Source organism: Eumetopias jubatus, unplaced genomic scaffold (assembly GCF_037043125.1).
Source record: "Eumetopias jubatus isolate StellerSeaLion01/CBP00866 unplaced genomic scaffold, mEumJub1_p1.0 scaffold_7, whole genome shotgun sequence".
NCBI classification, from domain to species: domain Eukaryota; kingdom Metazoa; phylum Chordata; class Mammalia; order Carnivora; family Otariidae; genus Eumetopias; species Eumetopias jubatus.
The window spans coordinates 100,099,797-100,116,378 of NW_028274813.1; the positions used below are offsets into that span (position 1 = coordinate 100,099,797).

At 40.5% G+C, this 16,582-nt stretch overlaps 1 long non-coding RNA gene across 1 annotated transcript; it reads left to right on the forward strand.

The window, feature by feature from the left end:
• Positions 1 to 1,403: 1,403 nt before the first annotated feature.
• On the forward strand, positions 1,404 to 14,628 carry LOC114206402 (uncharacterized). Its single transcript, XR_003608613.2, has 3 exons — positions 1,404 to 1,507; positions 2,995 to 3,129; positions 14,539 to 14,628. It is a non-coding gene; the product is annotated as an uncharacterized LOC114206402 (long non-coding RNA).
• Positions 14,629 to 16,582: the final 1,954 nt, after the last annotated feature.

A 16,582-nucleotide genomic window follows, 5' to 3' on the forward strand; every position in this document is an offset into this window, starting at 1 on the left:
TTTGAAATATAAATTAAAAAGATAAAAATGTGATCTTGTCATTTTGGGGGGGGGAATAAGTTGTTGGAATTTTCCACGCACTGAAAGTTTCTCTAGAAATATATTCGGGTGAATAGGAGGTGCTCTTTATTTAATAACATGAGGTCTTCATATCAGAAGGGTCAAATTTCTCCCTCATTTGTTTAGTGAAATCATACGATTAAAATCATACGATTTTACTATCGAAATCATACGATTTTTCGAAATCATACGATTAAACTATCATATCTATTGATTTTTCCTTTCTGAGTCATACGATTAAACTATCGTAATCATACGATTTTCAAAATCATACGATTAAACTATCATATCTATTGATTTTTCGAAATCATACGATTAAACTATCATATCTATTGATTTTTCCTTTCTGAGTCATACGATTAAACTATCGTAATCATATGATTTTCGAAATCATACGATTAAATTATCATATCTATTGATTTTTTGAAATCATACGATTAAACTATCATATCTATTGATTTTTCCTTTCTGAGTCATACCTGTTCCTTTAAACTTTGATCAAGAGCAATCATAAGTGAGTTGAGCAATGATGTTTGTATTACCTCTCAAAGTTTGAATATTTCCTCTCTTTGATTTGGTAAGCATTGCTTTAATAACTATATTTTGTTGCACACTCTGCCTATTGTAATCTTTGCTCTTGATTGAGTGAAAATTTAAGGAAGGAAGAAAAGGTAGTTGATAACAATCCCAACAGTTGTTTGGAAACAAATGGCCTGATTTATATGGGGAGATCAAGTATTTGCATTAAAAATGGAAAGAACGGGGCACCTGGGTGGCTCAGCTGATTAAGCCTCTGCCTTTGACTCAGGTCATGATCTCAGGGTCCTGGCATTGAGCCCCACATCGGGCTCCCTGTTCAGCGGGGAGTCTGCTTCTCCCTCTCCCTCTGCCTGCCACTCCCGCCGCTTGTGCTCTCTCTCTCGCTCGCTCTCTTAAATAAATAAAATCTTTAGAGAAAATTTAAAAATAAAAATGGAAAGAACAATTAAATACACTGCCTACCTTAAGTACCTTAATTGGACTGAAGGCCTGTTCTTCTTTCTTCCATTCAGTCAGTCATTTATTACAAAGATGCTTAAGATATAGTTCCCATCTCTGTGAAGCCTCTGACAAGGATTGACATAACTCCTGTGTTCATTCCACAAATATTAACTAAGCTCTTACTATTTACTGGGCATTGTTCATGACACTGGGGGATAGAGCAGTCAACAAAACAGAAATCCTCAAGCTCCTGTTGTTCACATACTGTCAGGAAACTGGCTGCCAACAGATAAGTCATACATACTTACGTTAGAAGGAGGCGGTGCTAGAGAGAAATTGAAGGAAGTGATGGAGACCTTAGGAGAGTGGGGTGGAAAAGGGAGAGTGCTTAAGATTGTAAAAGCTGTGGGCAGGGAGGCCCTCGATGAAAAAGTGGCTTTTGAGTCAAGATCTGAAGAGGATGAAGGTATGATCCATGATGATAAATGGGGGAAGAGCCTCTAGGCCAAGAGGAGACTTGCAAGGCCCTGAAGTAGGAGCTGGTCTGCCTCATTTGAGGAATGGCAAGGAGGCCATGGAGTAGGGTAACAGTACGGGGAGAAGGGGCTACTTCCCTATTACATGGAATTTGTCTTTGAGCAAAATGGGCCACCCGAAGGTTTTGAGCAGAGGACTGACATGATCTGGTTAACATTTTAATGCACCGAGAACAGACTGGCGGGGGGTTTGGTTGTGTGTGTGTGGGGGGGAAGGGAGGCCAGCTAGGAGGTTATGGCAATAATCCTGGCACCTAGTGATGTTGGCTTAGACCAGGGTTACAGAAGTGGAGATGGTGAGAGTGCTCAGATTCTGGAAATGCTCTGAAGGTGGTTTGTTTATGAGAGAAATGGCAAAGTTAAGAATGTCTCCAAGGGTTTTGTCCTGATGATCAGTTGGAAGGATAGTTTCCATTAACCAAGATGGGAAATCGGTCAGTGGGTTCTTAGGGGAAGACAGGAGTTTGATGTTGCACATACAAAATTGGAGATGCCTGTTAGACATCTGGGTAGAGATGCTGAGGAGACGAATGTGTGAGGAACCGGAGTGGCGGAAAGATCCAGACTGGAGACACTTTACTGGCATTCCTCCACTTACACAGGGTGCATATGACACTGGATAAGAAAACAGAGAAGAAGCCCCCAGATGAGTTCGGAGGGTCTCCAAAACGAGAGGTCAGGGGATAAGGTGGAACCCATAAAAGAAAGTTGGAACGAAGCAGCTAGTGTGGTAGAAGGCATATTGGGTATGCAGTGTTCTGGAAGCCTAGAGGAGAAAGTGATTTGAGAAAGAGGGAGTTTGATGGTTATGCCTCAAGCGGCTGAAAATCATGGAAGATGATGATGAAGTGACCGTTGGACTTAACAGTGGATGAGAAGATCAGCCTTTGTGGAGCATGGAGGGGAGAACATGATTGGAGTGGTTCAAAGAAGAGTATTAGAACTAATCTGGAATCAGCAAGTATAGATGATTGTTTTGAGTTTTGCTTTAGCCTAAGAGAAGGGGAAAAACTACAGTAACTGAGGGATGAGAAGGTGGTCTTAAAAATTAGAAAAGTGAGAGCGTGTTTGTAGGTTGATGGGAAAGATCTAGTCGAGAGAAAAGGTGTAGGAACGAGAAGGGAGACCAGAGTGGCATCCTTGTGAAGAGAGGGGGTAATTCTGTGGGGGCACAGGAGGAAAGGCTTGTCTTTGACAGAAGCATGAACAACAGTTCGCCCCAGTAACAGGCGTGAAGGCAGGGAGGATGGGCTCGGATGCCCATAGATGGGTCCCTGTGGTGGTGTCAGTTTGTGGAGTGTCATTCTCTCCTTTCATTAACATTTTATCTGAGGTATAATACACATACAGGAAAGTACAAAAATCCCAAATCAGTAGCTCGATAATTTTTACGAAATGAACACACCTGTGTAACTAGAACCCAGGTCGGGAGATGGAACGTTATCGGCAATCCAGAGTGCTCCTGTATCCCTTTCCAGCGACTCTGCATGCTGCTGCAAAAGTACCTGCAGTCCTGACACCATAGATGATCTGGCCTGCCTTTGAACTTCTTGTAAGTACTATATATTCTCTTTTGCTTACGGCTCCTTCACCTCGACATGAGTCCTAACCTGTGTTGCTGTGGGTAGTGGTAGTTCATTTATCCTCCCTGCTGTGCGATACTCCATTATACGAATATACCATAGTTTATTCATTCTAGTGTTCATGAACATTTGGGTTGTTTCTAGCTTTTGTCTGAGTTAGGCTCCTGCGAACCTTCTGGAACCTGTTTTATAGACAACATGTATACATTTCAGTTGGGTACACATCTAGGGGAGAAACTCATGGGCCCTATGTATACACATGCTCGACGTTAGTGAATAGTGTCATGCAGTTTTACAACATGACCGACCCATTCAGCTCCCACCAGAAAGGTGTTGAAAGTCCCATTTGCTTCCTCATTACTACAGGCATCCTTTGCTTTTTTGTGTTTCCCTGAGTTGTGCTTCTTTTTCACACAAATTGAAGGTTTGTGGCAATTCTACGTCAAGGGAGTCTTGTGCTGTTTTTCCAACAGCGTTTGCTGTTTGCTTTATGTCTGCGTCACATGTTGGTAATTCTTGGCACTACTTCAAACTTTTTCATTATTATTATATTTGTTATGGTGATCAGCGGTTTCTTGAGGTGGAGTCTACTGATGAGGATGCTGTTAAGATTGTTGGAATGACAACAAAGGGTTTAGAATATTATTACACTCATTTAGTTGATAAATCAGCGGCCAGAGGACTGACTCCAATTTTGAAGGAAGTACTGTGAGTAAAATGCCGTCAAACTGCTTTGCATGCTGCAGAGAAATTCTTTGTGAAAGGAGGAGTCAAAATAGATGGGGCAAACTTCGTCATTGTCTTATTTTAAGAAGCTGCCAGAGCCACCCCAACTTCAGCAACCCCCATCCTGATCAGTCAGCAGCCATCTTCGAGGCAAAGACCTTCCACCAGCAAAAATTTGCTGAAAGCTCAGAGGATGGTTAGCATTTTATTTTTTAGCAATAAAGTATTTTCATATTAAGGTGTGTACTTTTTTTTGACATAATTCTGTTGCACACCCAACAGACCACAATATAGCATAATTGTTACTTCTATTTGCACTGGGGAGCCAAAAAATTAACTTGACTTACTTTATTGCACTATCTGCTATATTGCAGTGGTCTGGCACCCAACTCGCAATATCTCTGAGGAATGCCTATATTACTATCTGGCTTTGTCATTTTAGCCATTCTGGTGAGTGGTGGTGGTATCAGATTGTGGCTTTAATTTGCATTTGATGACTAATGATGTTAAGTAGCTTTTCCTATGTTTATTAGCCATTTGGATGTCTTGGAAGTTCTCTTTTGATTATTACCTTTATTTTGTTCAGTGAAATAGCAAGATGATGTTTTTTCTTTAAAGTTTTTTTATTGTTATGTTAATCACCATACATTACATCATTAGTTTTTGATGTAGTGTGCCATGATTCATTGTTTGTGCATAACACCCAATGCTCCAGGCAGAACGTGCCCTCTTTAATACCCATCACCAGGCTAACCCATCCCCCCACCCCCTCCCCTCTAGAACCCTCAGTTTGTTTTTCAGAGTCCATCGTCTCTCATGGTTCGTCTCCCCCTCCAATTTACTCCCCTTCATTCTTCCCCTCCTGCTATCTTCTTCTTTTTTTTTCCTTAACATATATTGCATTATTTGTTTCAGAGGTACAGATCTGTGATTCAATAGTCTTGCACAATTCAGAGCGCTCACCGTAGCACATACCCTCCCCAATGTCTATCACCCAGCCACCCCATCCCTTCCACACCCCCACCACTCCAGCAACCCTCAGTTTGTTTCCTGAGATTAAGAATTCCTCATATCAGGGGCGCCTGGGTGGCTCAGTCGTTAAGCGTCTGCCTATGGCTCAGGTCATGATCCCAGGGTCCTGGGATCGAGCCCCGCATCGGGCTCCCTGCTCCGCGGGAAGCCTGCTTCTCCCTCTCCCACTCCCCCTGCTTGTGTTCCCTCTCTTGCTGTGTCTCTCTCTGTCAAATAAATAAATAAAATCTTTTTTTCTTTAAGATTTTATTAATTTGTGAGAGAGAATGAGAGAGAGCATGAAAGGGAGGAGGGTCAGAGGGAGAAGCAGACTCCCCGCTGAGCAGGGAGCCCGATGTGGGACTCGATCCCAGAACTCCAGGATCATGACCTGAGCCGAAGGCAGTCGCTTAACCAACTGAGCCACCCAGGCGCCCAATAAATAAAATCTTTAAAAAAAAAAAAAGAATTCCTCCTATCAGTGAGGTCATATGATACATGTCTTTCTCTGATTGACTTATTGCACTCAGCATAACACCCTCCAGTTCCATCCACGTCGTTGCACATGGCAAGATCTCATTCCTTTTGATGGCTGCATAATATTCCATTGTGTATATATACCACATCTTCTTTATCCATTCATCTGTCGATGGACATCTTGGAAGGGCAAGATGATTTTATCAGATGAGGATGGAGGAGATATTGGAAGTGTTTGGGAAGAGGAGAAGGTATGATTGAATCAAATTGGAAACTGGACAAGAAGCCAGACCAAGTGGGGGAAAATGATGCCAGGCAGCATTAAGGATCCAATGACATTAAGGAGAGTGAGTCTAAAAAGAAATCAGCCATTCATCCACATTCAGCAGCAAGAGTACAGGCACATAGAGCAGGATTTACCCAGGCTCATGATTTATCCAAGCAAGTATGAGAGAGAGGCAAAGGAGTTGATGTTATGTGCAAGGGAGTGATCATAATGATGGGCTGTGAAATTTAATTGGAGTAAGGTGGGAGGACAGAGGATGATGCTGGAATGATATCAGGGGTATAGTGGAGAGTCGTGTTCTTCATGTGTTGGGACTGCTTTGAAGTGAGGGATTAGTTCTATTTTAAGAAGTCTCTTAAAGGTTTACAGAAACAGTGACATTTGAACCCTCAAGTCTTTATAGATTTCTCCTTGTGCTTTTTTTTTTTTTTTTGTATTTTTGGCAACTTGTTGAACAAACGCTAGGTCTTTTCCCTCTATAGTTTCCTATATTTAGGATTCTGCTGATAGGATCCCATCAGTTATTATCACTGAACATATTCCTGTCCCAAATATTTCTTGTAAACTGGTACTTAGATCTAGGCTTCAGCAGACTCAGTTTTGAAATTTTGTCAAGAGAATGTCATAGATGGTATTTTGTATTTCTTGTTGCATCCCATCAGGAGGCACATGTCTTTTTTTTTTTTTTTTTAAATGATGGAATTGATTGAACTGTGGGGTTTGGATGTTGTCAGCCTGATTATGAATTCCCCATAACCTTCTCTCACCTAATTGTTTCAGCAGCCATTGATGATCATTGCTGTTATTTCATAATGGATTGCAAAATGGAGACATCTTAATTCTACAAATCTTTCTTTAAATTTTTCTATAAAGCAAAACTTTTCTAACTGTATTATTCCACTGAAGTAATTTCCCATTGTCAGCTTTTAGAACACTGAATAGTTTACCTACTGACAAATTGGTGTATGTAGGGCATTGGTATCATTTTAAAAAAATATTTACTTATTTTAGAGAAAGTGCAGTGGGGGAAGGGGCAGAGGGAGAGGGAGAGGGAGAATTCCAAGCTGAACATGGAGCCTGATGTGGAGCTCACTCTCACGGCCCTGAGATCATGACCTGAGCTGAAATCAAGAGTTGGACGCTTAACCGACTGAGCCACCCAGGCGCCCCAGTGAGTATTGGTATCATTTTGAACTTGTGGTTTAAAAATGTAATTTATATGCTGTGATTCACTGCAGTTATTTTGATGCTCAAAATGCTCCATCTTAGGCTAGTGTATTATTTTACTGTGGCTACTGTACCAAATTATCACAAATTTGGTGGCTTAAAACAACAAAATTTTATTGTTTCACAGTCCTGGAGGCCAGAAACCCAAAATCCGTTTCACTGGGCTAAAATCAAGGCGTCAGCAAGGCTATGCTCCCTCTGAAGGCTGTCGGGGAGAACCTGTTCCTTGCCTCTTCTAGCTCCTGGTAGCTGCTGGTAGTCCTTGGCTTGTAGCCACATCACACCAATCAACTTCCATGGTCACATGGCTTTCTCTTCTGTGTGGCAAATCTTCTTCTGCATCCCTCTCATCAAGATCTATAGGATTGCATTTAGGACAATACCCTGAGGTCCTATATTCTCCCCATCTCAAAGTCCTTAATCACATTTGTGAAATCTTTGCTGTATAAGGAAACACATTTTCCAAGGATTAGGACCTGATATAATTGGGGGCCATTATACAGCCTACTAAAGCTAGTGAGAGCCCTTTAAAGTTGGGCTTTAAAATCCCCAAAACTCTGTGTCTTTTTGACAGGACTCCAGTGATTTTTGATAACTGCCTTACTTCCTGATGCAAGAAGCCTTTCCAGGTTCTTTAAATATTTCTCATCCCTTACCTTTAATCAGCCATTCTTCAAGGAGGTGGTGGTGTTTTGTTTTTGTTTTTGTTTTTTTTAAGTATGAATGGCATTTATAAGCCACAATTTGGGCATTAGGAATGCTCTTTGCTGGTGAGTTGTCCACTGAATCAAAGGGTCCAGGAATCAGGGGATGGGGGACAGTGAGAATGACTCTTTTCAATATTACATCTAATAACCTGCTCACAGAATTTTGACTTCTGTACATACAACTTTGGAATCTGCTGGTTGGGTTCCCAAGGGAGGAAATATGTCCACTAGGAAATGAACAGTGCTCTCAATGAACTGGAAGTTGAGATTCCCATTTGGGCATTTAGGGTTCTTGTGCCACTGAACCAAAGGGAAAAGGGGCTCATTGTATTGACTGGGCTGCTTGATCTCAATTATCAAGGGAAATATGGCTGTTGCTGAACAATGGAGGGCACTCTCTGGAGTGCCTCCATAGTGCTTCTGTGTTCAGTTGTTAAAAGTTAGTGGAAGGCTATAGCAACTCACCAAAGGCAGAATCAATAAGGACTTAGATACTTCAGGAATGAGGTGTAGGGCCTCCCCACCAGGTAAAGAACTCCAGCCAGCTAAGATTCTGACTGAGGGCAATAGGAAAATGATATGGGCTGTGAATAAAAAGATCAGAGGTAACCATTTGATTTATAAAAATGAGGACTATACCAGCTGTTTGTTTCTTACCTATTTTTACGTGTTAATTACCTTCCCCCATCTCCTCTATTAAATGTAAAAGTTTTGGTGGTGACTGATCTACAATTGAGTCTTAAGAGTTCAACATATCGGGGGCGGGGGACGGTGGTTTGACTTAACTAGAATTGTCATCACCCAGATATTCATAGTGACTGGTGGGACTTTTTATCTTTCTTTTGGGGGACAGATTAAGTGTATTTTGTACAAGAAAGTTTTTGTGTGTGTAAATCTCAAAAGAGGCAAAAGGATGGGTGTGTATGCTGAGTAGTTAAAGGAGGGGGCTGGATACTGTCTGTTCCTTCAGCTCCATATCAGCTCTTCTGTATCTTCCTCTTCACTGTTGTGGCAGGAGATCCACAAGCCACAAGGCCCCAGACTCCCTGCCGCTGGATTTCTGTTTTGTCTGACCGTTGAGAGGAAGTACTGGGATGTTGGTGAGAAGAAACCATTTTTCTTCTGCCTTCTCGCAGTGTCACAAGCAGTGGTGTTGACAGCTAGGGGAGCCTGAGTGCAGCCCCAGCACGGTGGCCGCGGTGGCTGACGAGGGTAGGCCTACTGGCGGCTGGTCAGGCAGCTTCGTTCCCTACCAGGAGCCTCAGTGGTAGTGATTGTGGTCTGTTGGCCTTTTTGCTCCTTCCAGCAGTAGGAATGGTATGCTGCTTCCTTCGTATTCTTTAGATACGCTTACCTTTCCTCTTTTGCTCCTCCGGCTCTTTGAAGAACTTTGTTAACAAATTCCCTGTATTATGTTCCCTCTGTTTGAAATACTTAATGTGGTTTCTATTTCACCAGTTGGACACCGACTGATACACTTCTTCTAAGACTCTCAGGGCCCCCAAACAAGCTGAAGACAGTCCTTTTCTTCAGGGGTCCTACAGATTGCCAAGACAAGTAGATAATTCAATACTAAATAGGGTGGTACAGGAATCTAGGGAAAGTTGAGAAACATGGTAAATAGAAAGGTGAGGGAAAGCTGCTTAGAAGTGGTGGGGCTCAGAGCTGGGCGAGGCAGAGAGAAGACACATAGGTTTTCCCCTAAGCATTACTTTTTTAAAGGTTAAAAAAATTGTGCCAAAATATACATAACAAAATTTTTTAAAGACTTATTTGAGAGAGAGAGCACGAGAGAGCACAAATACAAGCAGGGAGTAGGGGCAGAAGGAGAGGGAGAAGCAGGCTCCCCGCTGAGCCTGACGCAGGGCTCGGTCCCAGGACCCCGGGATCATGACCTGAGCCGAAGGCAGACGCTTAACGACTGAGCCACCCAGGCGCCCCCTGTTTTTAACATTCTTGTCTGCTGGCTCTATCATCCCTGCTGTTTCTGGGTCTTTTCCTACAGACTACTTTTTCTTCTAGTTATCAGTCACATTTTTCTGCTTCTTGACATGTCCAATAATTCTTTAATTAGATGCAGGACATTATGGCTGTTACATTATTGAGGATCTGGATTTTGTTTACTTAAGTGTCAGGCTTTGTTTTAGCACTTATTTGTGGATCAGTTTGGTGCCTTTGAATCTTATATTTAAAGCATCTTTGCTAGAATGGGTCTAAGCTAAAGTAGCCTTCACTCCAGGGATATTTTATGGCCACTACGAAGGCATGACCCCTCTGGGGTCTCTATTTAATACCCTGGTGATTACTGAGGGTATTAAATAGGTAATAAAATAAATCTGCACTCTGGCTCCTGGTTCTATGTGAGCTCTGGGAATTGCTATTTACAACTACGGCCCCCCCCCCAACTCCCCCCGCACCAGTCACTTATTGTTTGATCTTGTAGAGTGTCATTCCACTTATGTAGAGTGCTCAGTGAAGACTCTAGGGGACCACTGTATTGATTCCTTTCTGGAACTCTGTTAATGTCCAATTACCTGAGTGTCCCTAAACCCCAATCTCTACTATCCATCACCACACAGTTACACATTTATATTCCTGTGATGAGAACTTTTATGATTTTTCTTTTAGCAACTCTCAAATATGCAATAAGTATTTTAACTATGGTCACCATCTTGTACATTACATCCCTAGGACTTACGTATGACTGGATGTTTGTACCTTTTGCCCATCTTTGAACATTTTGCCCACCCACCTCTACTTCCTGCCTCCGGCAACCACTGATCTAGTCTCTGTATCTATGAATTTGTGTGTTTTTTGGATTCCACATACAAGAGAAATCATGCATAATGTCTTTTTTTTTTTCACTTAGCATAACTCTCAAGATCCATCTATCTATCTTGCCACAAATGGCAGGATTTCCTTTTTTATGCCTTAATATCCCATTGCGTATATATTTATATACATATATCACATTTTCTTTATTCATCTGTTGACAGACACTTAGGTTATTTCCATGTCTCGAATACTTGAATAATGCTGCAATGAACATGGGGTAAACACCCAGATGTGGGGTAACTGGGTCATATTGGAGTTCTATTTTTAATGTTTTGAGGAATTTCCATGTGGTTTTCCATAATGGCTGTACCAATTTACATTATCACCAATGGTACACAAAGAGTTCTTCACAACCTAACACTTTTTTTTATAAAAGCCATTCTAACAGGTATGGGGTATGATACCTCATGGGATTTTGATTTGCATTTCCCTGGTATTAGTGATACTGAGCACCTTTTCTATGTACCTGTTAACCATTTGTATGTCTTCTTTCATGTCATTCTAAATCCCCGATTTTTAAATTGGACTGCTATTAAGTTGTATGAGTTCTTACATATTTTGAGTATTAACACCTTATCAGATACATGATTTGCAAATATTTTCCCCCATTCGGTAGGTTGCCTTGTCATTTAGTTGATGGTTTCCTTTACAGTTTTTTGGTTTGTACAAGGCTACCTGTTTGTTTTTGCTTTTTGTTGCCTTTGCTTTTGTTTTTTAATTTTTTTAAAAGATTTTATTTATTTACTTGAGAGAGCATGAGAGGGGGGAGGGTCAGAGGGAGAAGCAGACTCCCCGCTGAGCAGGGAGTCCGATGTGGGACTCGATCCCGGGACTCCAGGATCATGACCTGAGCCGAAGGCAGTCGCTTAACCAACTGAGCCACCCAGGTGCCCTGTTTTTTAATTTTTTAAAAAGATTTTATTTATGTATTTATTAGAGAAAAGGAGCAGGGGAGGAATAGAGGGAGAGACAGAATCTTAAGCAGACTCTGTGCTAAGCACAGAGTCTGACCTAGGGCTTGATCGCATGACTTTGAGATCATGACCTGAGCCAAAACCAAGAGATGGATGCTTAACCGAATGAGCCACCCAGGTGCTCCTGTTGCCTTTGCTTTTGGAGTTAGATCCAAGATAATCACTGCCAAGACTGATGTCAAGGAGTTTACCACCTGTTTTCTTCTATGAGTTTCATGGTTTCAATCTTACATTCAAGTCTTTAATTCATTTTGAGGTTTTTTTTTTTTTTAAGTTTTTTAAGTAATCCCTACACCCAATATGCTCACAGTTCTGAGATTGAGTTGCACACTCTACTGACTGAGCCAGCCAGGCACCCTTGAGCTCATTTTTGTGTATGGTAGAAGATAGTGGTGTGGTTGAGTTTCATTCTTTTGCTGTTCAGTTTTATCAACACCATGTATTAAAGAGACTCTCCTTTCTCCATGCATATATTCTTGGCTCTTTGGTCATAAATTAAACTATTTGTGTGGGTTTATTTCTGGGCTCTCTATTCTACTGATCCATGTGTGTGTGTTTTTATTTCAATCCCATACTGTTTTGATTACTATAGCTTTGGCAATATAGCTTGAAATTAGGGAACATAGTGCCTCTAGCTTTGTTCTGAAGATTGCTTTGTCTATTTGGGGTGTTTTGTGGTACTTCATCTTGGAAAACAGAATGAATAAAATCACAGGGAAGAAAGCATAGAGCGTGTGTGTCCAATCCCTTAACTTAGGCAAAGGTTTGGTACTTGCCCATGTATTTCCAGAAGTGGAAAAATAATCTCCAACCTCTGCCCAGTGGCAAAAGAATCAATTTTGAAGCCAATTTCTCCTGGAATAGAACTTTAAGAGGTTCACAGAATCAGCAAATAACAGTTGGGACACTCAATACTGTTGAGCCTTTCTGCATAGTGCTCTTGAGCTAATTGCATTAAATTCTTTGCTGCATGTTGCCACATTCCTGTACCTATTATGAAGTGAAATGCCTTGTCCCAAACCCCATGCAAATCCTATCTATCTATGTACTAGGAAATTAAGATCCTATTACTATCACAGCATGTAAAAATAATAATAAAAAAATAGCTGGGTGAATTTTCACCACATTAGAGGGCATTTTTAGAATGGATTGACAAAACAAAGGCTTTAAAATTTACTGGAGGGTCCTGGAAGGCTCCATATGCCATGATAGTAACAAAAAGTGGACACAGAAAATAAGGGTAAAAAACAAGCCCTAAATATAATATCTTAGGCCAAATGCTACACATTACAAGCATTGACTTTAGGGGAAAAAATCCTTTAAGAAATTTTCTAACATATATTCAAATAGATGAGTATAATGAATCCCATTTGTTTATTACTAAATTTTAACAACTATCATTTAACCACTATGCATGGTTAATTTTATTAACATCCCCCCCAGCCATCACTTCCCTCATTTGTTTTTGAAGTGCCAGGCATCATATAATTTGATTCTAAAAATATTTAGTAGCAAGCACAGATTTTGAGTTCTCACTTGGATAATTCCATGTAATATGCTCCTACGTGAGTAGCAGCAAGGACTTTTTAAAAACTTAAAATTTTTTAAATTTAAATTCAATTAACATAGTGTATTATTAGTTTCAGAGGCAGAGTTCAGTGACTCATCAGTCTTATACCCACCCAGGGCTCATTACATCCCATGCCCTCCTTAATGTCCAGCACCCAGTTATGTCATCCCCCCTCCAGCAACCCTCAGTTTGTTTCCTATGATTAAGAATCTCTTATGGTTTACCTCCCTCTCTGATTTCACTTTTTTTTTAGTATTTTATTTTTTAAAATTTATTTGAGAGAGAATGAGCACAAGAGGGGATAGGGTCAGAGGGAGAAGCAGACTCCCTGCTGAGCAGGGAGCCCAATGTGGGACTTGATTCCAGGACTCCAGGATCATGACCTGAGCCGAAGGCAGATGTTTAACTGACTGAGCCACCCAGGACCCCTGATTTCATCTTTTTATTTTTCCTTCCCTTCTCCTATGATCCTGTTTTGTTTCTGAAATTCCACAAGAGTGAGATTGTACGATAATTGTCTTTCTCTGACTTATTTCGCTTCACATAATACTCTCTAGTTCCATCCGTGTTGTTGGCAAATGGCAAGACTTGGGGTTTTTTTTTATGGCTGCATAGTATTCCATTGTATATACATCCCACATCTTCTTTATCCATCAGCATGGACTTATGTAAAGATGTTTAAATAATAAGCGATGCTGTGAAGGACAGCTTGTATTTTCATGCACTATAGTTTTACAGCTTTTGGGGTTTTACACTCAGCTCTCCTGACTGGCTTTTTGGGCTTGGAGAAATGGACCCCCTCTAGACCTTAACTTTCTAGTGCACTGAATGAGGCTGGATTCATTGGTTCATCTTTGAGGTTCCATCAGCTTTGAAGTCTCTGATCTATGAACCTCATCATATCGTGGCCAGCAGGTCCGGACAGATGTCTATGTATTTGTTAACACCCTGAACTCCTAGCTCCATTGACTTTTTTTTTTAGTGAAAGTTCCCTGTTCTGGAGGTCTTGAATTCCCACAATTATTTCTCTAGGCCAAATTTTAACTCCTGCATGGATACTCTCCTATCTTTCCTGCATTATTTCAGCTTTGTTTCATGTGTCTCCCCTCCCCAAAGACCAATAAAGGCTCTAAGAATTTCCCTGCCCAGCTTTCAAGACCTCTGGTAATCTCTCATTCTCATGTTAACTCTATCTTCCACTTTCCCTTACTCTGTGCTCTATTTTATTGAGTACGAATTTCATAACAAGGCTCCAAATAATGGCTTCTCCAATTGAGAAATATACATTAACACATGTATATAAACTTTCAAAATTTTACTATTAGTAGGAATCTAATTATGACCCACTCAAAACTGAAGGCAACCTACCTTCACATTGTAATTGATGTCTACCAAGAGAGAAACTATTCACTTTTCTTTGTCAAAATTAGCTGAAGATAGATCAAAATAAGCCAAACAATGACCAATCCAATAAACTCAGAAGGTACTCTTTGCCTACTACTTGGGTGTTAAAGTAGCATTAGTAATGCCTCTACAGTGGATTTTTTCTTCTTCCGCATTAACAGGCAAGTAAACTTACTATCATTGGAGCCTGTGGCCGGTTGGGAAAGCACGAAGTGGAGTGAGTTCTTGCCGAGATGCTTTTGTAATTCCAGTAAAGTGTGAGTACCACTATGGGACCATTAGAACACCTACTGCAATTAAGGGTCAGCTATGCGAGTAATGAGACTGACAGGAGGAAAGGTGAGCTAGGATTACTGCACTCCCTGCCCAGGCGAAAGAAGGTGTCTGTGGTGACTGACCTAAGTACAAGAACAGACTTCAGCTGATGGAATGAAGTTCTAATGAAGTTACCTGGATTGAGCACCTGAGTGAGTAGTGAAACGGACCACGTTCTTCCAATCTCTTGTTGTGTCTTTCATGTATTTAAAGGACTCCTTTGTAAGAGGAGATCAGTATTAGTTACACGCAGAGACAAAACTGGGTTTAAGTTTTGAAGGCTGGGTAGAATGTTGATTTTTAAAAGGAAAGCCATGAGATATGGAGGAAACAACATAACCAAATTTGACTGGAGCAGATTATGTGCTGGGTGGTAGGGAAGGCTAGGAAGAGAACCCTGGAGTCAATTACTAGAATGGGCTGCAAAGATAATTAACGTGAGAGGCAAGGATTATACTAACATGCTGAGGAAATACTACAGAAGCACCCAGAGCATGACATAAGTCAGTATTACTCCAGTTAGTAGGTCAGGCCAGCCAAACATGTCTTACAACAAACCCCTCACCCAGGGAGAAGAAATGCTTCTGCATTTCTTGGAAACACAATCTATTGATAGGCTTTACAGGATTTTAAATTCCCAGACAAGTATACAACTCCAGCCCTATTCTTCCTTCTGTAAGAGCTCAGTGACTACTACAAGCAAAAAAAAAAAAAAAAAAAAAAGTTTAAATCATGACTTACTCTTTAAGAACCAGAAATTTCTACAACTACTGTTCACTAACAACATACTTGTCCCCTAACCATTCTGTTGAACCTCCAAAGTAAAAAGGTTTCGGTTTTGATTAATGACAATTAAGAAAAGTCCTAGTTATGTACACTTTGGTAATACAGAGAGGTTGAGTTTGTTTCTTAATTTGTAAAAAGGGAACAAAGGTCTCCTGAGGTTGTTAAGATCATCCAGGAGAATCTATGTAACACATATAGCACTTGGTCTCACTCATAATAGTTAGTTATGCTTGCTATTACTTTACAAAGTCTGTGCTGCTAAATCGATCAGACTTGAGCACTGGTTGCTTAAAAATGACACTTGTTATATAATGTGCTTCTACACATGCAAAAACGGGGACTATGTGTAATACAAAGACCTATTTAACATTTTAATAGGTTTATAAAAAGCTGTTTTGCTAAAGATTACTGACAACTCAATTATCTCTCAGCAGCATTATCTTTCAGATCGAGAAAAAGGTAATTTTTCATCCCATTGTAGCTTTGGCACACTAACTGCAGGTGACCACAGGATGGGACTGTCAAGAACCTACCCTCACTAAATGATAAACAGTGTCAGATCCTTATTAAAAATAGTTGGTCTTGACTCCTCTATAGTCAGCTGCTGAATTTCGGTGACTTAACTACCCGGTGCCCGATATTTTAGAAAAGCCATGTTCTTCATTAGATATTACCCAGACTGACAAACAAGGAAAACTTTTTTCCTTCAAGTACACAAAGATATGGCATATATTCAGTAGGACTTTTTATTGGCAGTCTACTGTTAAGATGTAGATAGTTTTAAAATGTATGAAATATGACCAATAGGGCCAGCTTAAGAAATTATTTACATGTCATGTGGAGACTATTTTATGTTGCTAGGTTTTTTAGTTTTGTGTTGGTTATGGAAGCTGTGTAAAGATTGTCTAACTTTTCCTAATGGAGTTGTACTTAGGTCTTTCACACCAATGATTGGTTTTATATTTTTAAAAAAGACATATCCCAATCCAGAATTTGGTTTGGCCCTGATGAAACTAATTTCCCTTTACTGAAAAGAATTCATTTCCTAATTTCCTTTGTAAGGAAGATGGTGCGCTTTCAACATGCTTATCTAATCTCTTCATA